Source organism: Saimiri boliviensis, chromosome 1, assembly GCF_048565385.1.
Source record: "Saimiri boliviensis isolate mSaiBol1 chromosome 1, mSaiBol1.pri, whole genome shotgun sequence".
NCBI lineage: Eukaryota > Metazoa > Chordata > Mammalia > Primates > Cebidae > Saimiri > Saimiri boliviensis.
The window spans coordinates 166,619,748-166,625,994 of record NC_133449.1 but is presented as its reverse complement, the minus strand read 5'-3'; positions in this window follow the sequence as shown (position 1 = coordinate 166,625,994).

The following is a 6,247-nucleotide window of genomic DNA, read 5'->3' as shown; positions in this document are numbered from 1 at the left end:
TTGTCGCTCAGGCTGGAGTGCAGTGGTGCAATCTCGGCTCACTACAACCTCTGCCTCCTGGGTTTAAGCGATTCTCCTGCCTCAGCCTCCCAAGTAGCTGGGATTACAGGCATGCACCACCATGCTCAGCTAACTTTTGTATTTTTTTTTCTTTTTGCTCCCATCTACCTTTGCAGAAGTATTTTTTTTTTAATGGAAAAAAAAATAGAGACAAGGTTTCACCATGTTGGTCAGGCTGGTCTTGAACTCCTGAACTCGTGATCTGGCCACCTGGGCCTCCCAAAGTGCTGGAATTACAGGCATGAGCCACTGCGCCTGGCCCGATTTTTTTATTTTTAGTAGAGATGGGGTTTCACCATGTTGGTCAGGCTGGTCTCGAACTCTTTTTTTTTTTTTTTTTTTTTTTTTTGAGACGGAGTTTCGCTCTTGTTACCCAGGCTGAAGTGCAATGGCGCGATCTCGGCTCACTGCAGCCTCCACCTCCTGGGTTCAGGCAATTCTCCTGCCTCAGCCTCCTGAGTAGCTGGGATTACAGGCATGCGCCACTGTGCCCAGCTAATTTTTTTGGGGGATTTTTTAGTAGAGACAGGGTTTCACCATGTTGACCAGGATGGTCTCGATCTCTTGACCTCGTGATCCACCCGCCTCGGCCTCCCAAAGTGCTGGGATTACAGGCTTGAGTCACCGCGCCCGGCCTGGTCTCGAACTCTTGACCTCATGATCTGCCCACCTTGGCCTCCCAAAGTGTTAGGATTACAGGCGTGAGCCACTGCGCCTGGCCCAGGATTGTGCTTGATCTCAGGGAATTTGTGATCCTATTGGGATAAGGACATACCCACCCATGCAAAGTATAATAGTTGGAAGAATCTATTTATAGAGCTCTGGACATTTGTCTATTAATTTATTCACTCACTCAATAAGCATCTGATGAGTGCTGACCCTGAAGACACTATTTTGTGTGCAAGAGATTCCGGAGTAAAAGGACTCTCAGATCCTATTTTCAAACCTTTAACACCAGAGCAGGGAAGCAGACAACAGTCCGTAAGAGCAGTGCAGTGTGACAAGTGATATATAATAATTATGATAATCCTTTTTTTTTTTTTTTTGAGACAGAATCTCACTGTATCACCCAGGCTGGAGAATAGTGGCATCATCTTGGCGCACTGCAACCTCTGTCTCCTAGGTTCAAGCAATTCTCCTGCCTCAGCCTCCCAAGTAGCTGGGATTACAGGCTCATGCCACCATAGCAGGCTAATTTTTTGTTTTTATTGGAGACAGGGTTTCATCATGTTGGCCAGGCTGGTCTTGAACTCCTGACCTCAGGGTGATTCACCCACCTTGGCCTCCCCAAAGTGCTGGGATTGCAGGTATGAGCTGCTGCACTCGGCCCTAATTATGATAATCCTCATTTATGGAGTCCCTACTGTGTGCCAAGTACTACTGTGCACCAACTGTATGCAAATACATGCATTAATTCATTTAATCCTCCAGCAACGTTTGAGTTTGTTAGTTGTTAGTCACAAGCTATTATGTAACCTTGGGCTTAACCTCACTGGGCCTTACTATCCATATCTGTAACGTGAAAAACCATGGCACCCACCTTGTGAGGAGTGAGATAATCCACGTAAAAGCACTGTGGCTAGCCCACAGTAAAAACTCAAAAAAGTCAACAATTATGTGATTTTTTTTTTAGAGAATTTGGACATTACAGACAATTCTAAAGAAAAAAGCAAAATCTTTAAAATCCCACTCTAAAATGTCCTGACCATTCCCTGCATATCTGTGACCTTGAGAATCTATGGGTATGTGTAATGTTCATAAGTGGGGTCACACACTGGAAAGCAAAGTGCAAGTCACAGACATCATTCAGCACCCATGAGTAGAGTTGAGCTGTAGCATTCTATTTATCAGCTGCATGACATGAACTTATATGAATGCATATTGATACATGCACAGTTTATTTAATCATTTCTGTGTTGATAGATATTTGGTTGTCTTCCCATTCTTTTCTGAGCCAAGTTTAAGGCAGTGAGGGAGGTGACCGTGGGTAGGATGTACACAAAGCTGCCAGAGTGGTGGGTGGAATCAGTCTCTCTCTATACATTCTTGTATCCCTGTGGCCTACCAGCCCCAGGAAATGCTCAGTCAGACTGCCTCCCTGAAAACTCCAGTGGGATACTGAGTTGGCCTTCCTTCTTCCTTCTTCCCCTCCCAGGAAGATCTCTGAGCAGTCAAGGTCTCTCTATTTGCCCTGGCTCCATTAACCTGGGGCTGGGGGTGTGAATGGTACAGTCATTTCTTGCTAAGTACTTGAATTAGACTAATAGGTCATGTATGCTTTTCTCTGAAGAAGGTCCAAATTTCTGGTAAACAACTAGACCACTCCCCCAGCCCAGGGCCCAGAGCCAAGGTCCTGGATTGGTGTGCATTGGCTGGACTGAAGCTTTTAATGGTGTCATGGCTGTCTCGGATGGTTAATGTCATTAGACTAGCTTCTGGGCAACAAGGTGGTTAGGGCTTCTGGCAGTAGTGGTAAATGGAGAGGGCTAAATTACAGGTTTCTCCATGATTGGGATGCAGCAGACTATCTCCTAATCAGCTGTCTCCCAATTCACCCATTCATTCATTCATTCATTCAACAAACTTTTAACAAGCACTTGCCCTGTTCCACGTCTTGAATATTTTTACAGGAGATAAATATCTGGGCCGGTGTGGTGGCTCACACCTGTAATCCCAACACTTTGGGAGGCTGAGGCGGGTGGATCAGCTAAAGTCTGGAGTTTGAGACCAACCTGGTCACCATGGTGAAACCCTGTCTATTGAAAATACAAAAATTAGCTGGGCATGATTGTGGACGCCTGTAATGCCAGCTATTCAAGAGGCTGAGGCAGGAGAATCACTTGAAGCTGGGAGGCAGAGGTTGCAGTGAGCTGAGATCACCCCATTACACTCCAGCCTGGGCAACAGAGTTAGACTCCGTCTCAAAAAAAAAAAAAAAAAAAAAAGAAAACCATCTGTCCCTGTACAGTCATGAGCCATGATTTTAATGAAGAAGCAGCCTAGACTGGCAACTGGTCCCTAAACTGGGCTGTTGGGATTCTTCAGTTAACCTGGTTGATTATAACACTCAACTGTTTGACCTTGGGCAATGTTGTTCACGTTTCTAAGCCACTGTTTCCTCATCTACAGTGGGGATGCCAATAGAATACATAACAAGTTGCAGTGTTTGTTTTGCTTTGTTTTTAGTAAAGCAAATTAATTTCAGCCAAAAGACGAATTGGCAATATCAAATAATGTTTATATCAATTGTAATAATTTATTTTTTGGCTTCCTATTTCTATAAAAGCTTGTAAGCATGAGGCATTTATGCTTATTTTGATCTCCATGTATATTTAATTAATTTAAATAGTAGTAAAAATATTTAAAACTAACTCAGGTTGGGTTTTTTGTTTTTTTTTTGTTTTTTTTTTTGAGACGTAGTCTCACTCTGTCACCCAGGCTGGAGTGCAGTGGCATGATTTTGGCTCACCGCAACCTCTGCCTCCTGGGTTCCAGCAATTCTCCTGCCTCAGCCTCCCAAGCAGCTGGGACTTCAGGTATGCACCACCATGCCCAGGTAATTTTTGTATTTTTAGTAGGGATGGGTTTTACCATATTGGCCAGGCTGGTCTTGAACTCCTGACCTCATGATCCACCTGCCTTGGCCTCCTAAAGTGCTGGGATTACAGGTGTAAGCCACTGCACCTGGCCTTCTTTTTTGGGGGGGAGACAGGGTCTCACTTTGTTGCCCAGGCTGAAGTGCAGTGGCATGATCTCGGCTCACTGCAACATCACCTCACAGGTTCAAGTGATTCTCCTGCCTCAGCCTCCCAAATAGCTGGGATTACGAGAATATGCCACAATGTCTGGTTGATATTTTTTTGTATTTTTAGTAGGGACAGGGTTTCACCATGTTGGCCAGACTGGTCTTGAACTCCTGACCTCAGGTGATTCACCCACCTCAGCCTCCTAAAGTGCTGGGATTACCAGCATGAGCCACCTTGCCCAGCCAGGTTGTTTTGAAGACTGGAAATTAGGACACTCAGCACAGTGCCTGATACAGGATGGACACTCAATAAGTAGCAGCTATCGTTATTACATACATCTGAAAGGGGACCTGTAGGTACCATGTATTCTGTTCTCTGCCCTGGAACAGTGGTGAGGTGATGGGGCTAATTTCCTTTCCAATTGTGGGCTCAAATTTGGGTAAGACTGACCCTGGGAGACTTGCTATTCAAGGTCTGAACTCCAGGCTAGAAGCTATACAGCTCTGGGTCTATTGCATAAGCCCTGAGGGACCTTGTACAAGTCATGAAGGCAGAGAAAGTTGGCATCTTAGTCAATGGCCTTTTGACTGCCAGGAACAGCAACATTGAAATTACTTAGTAAAAGGGGAGTATCATGTAACTCAATTCCAAGAAGTTCAGCCAGGCTTTGAGGAAAATGGAAATGGTGAGTTGGGAACCATCTCTTGAAGTCCTAGACATCTTGAACCATCTACTACCTTCTCTCTGCAGACCTACTTCCTCTGCATGGCCAGGTCCAGTGGCTGCAGCTACCTGAGCTCTCATCTCCATGCCAATTCCAAATTCACAGAGAGAGGAAATCAGATTATCTGGGCTCAGGTTCTAGATTGGCTTTTCTGGGCCAAGGTCCCATCCCAGGCCTATTAGCTGGGTAAAGAAAGCCTAGCGACACTTATTACTAAAGTAATTACGGGATCCTGATCCCAGACTTATCAGTGGAGGGCAGCTCTCAGAGGAGGCAGTGCCGCTCCACAGCACGCCCCGAAACATGGACTCTTGTTAGGGAATTGAGGTGGATCTTAACAATCACCAGAGCTCTGGCTTTGCTGCTTCAGTGGCTTCCTCCCAGGCCTGGGAGTGTCTTCTCTGTGTTTCCTTCTTGGATAACCTGAGGGGTAGAATGTAGGAACCGAACCTGGGTGACGTGCCATGACTTCTCTGGGTCTGAGAACCACCCTGGGAGCTAGAGCTGAGTGGAGGTTCTTTATGGCTATGGAAAAGACCTTGTTGCTACTGCGGGGCCTGCTAGATTTCTGATCCTGGCAGTCAAAGAGTAAGGCAAGTCAAGAAGATCAGAATATGCTACCGCAAAATATGTCATTTTGGCATAGGAAACATTGTGAGCTGAAAGCAATTGAGATTCAACAGGAGCAGGAAGAGATCTCTTATCTGCCTGAAAGCAGGGCATAAATTTTCCTTTGAAAAAGGCATTCTCCCTATACCAGAGTAAGAAAAGTGACTCTTATCACCAAAAATGGAAATTCAGCCAGACGTGGTGGCTCATGCCGGTAATCCCAGCACTCTGGGAGGCCATGGTGGGATCACCTGAGGTCAGGAGTTTGAGACCTGCCTGGTCAACATGGTGAAAACCCGTCTCTACTAAAAATACAAAAATTACCCGGGTATGGTGGCTCATGCCTGTAGTCCCAACTACTCAGGAGGCTGAGGCAGGAGAATCGCTTGAACCTGGGAGACAGAGGTTGCAGTGAGCCGAGATCACGTCACTGCACTCCAGCCTGAGTGATATAGCAAGGCTCCATCTCAAAATAAGTAAATAAATAAATAACAGGGAAATTGACACCAAGATGAGTTTGAATAAACAGACCTTACTAAAATACCGCTTATCTTCCATTTGTTCCTCCATATATTTCCTAGTGACTTCCTGACACTTCACTGTCCCTTGGAGCCCAAATCATCTCTCTTTAGCTAAAAGGGCATATAAGCCCCTAGGTCTAACTGCTTCTTTGAATTTAACTTCTTTTCTCTGAGCTCCCATGCATATAAGTAATTAATAAAAAGTGTGTTCCCTTTTTTCCTGTGAATCTGTCTTTTGTAAGTTTGATTCACAGGCCTCCAGGTACTGAAAATAAGAAGGTAGAAGAAAAGTTTTTTCCTTCCTCAACAAACATATTACCATTTCTTTGGCAGATAACCCTCCAGCTTCCCCTTTAGAGCCCATCTGACTGGCAGTCAAGGCACATTTCTCTCTTGGGATCTCTTGTTCTTTTTGAAACTGAGTCTCTCTCTGTGGCCCAGGCTGGAGTGCAGTGGCACAATCTCAGCTCACTGTAACCTCTGTCTCCTGAGTTCAAGTGATTCTCATGCTTTAGCCTCCCATGTAGCTGGGATTACAGGTGTGCACCACCATGCCTGGCTAATTGTATTTTTAGTAGAGATGAGGT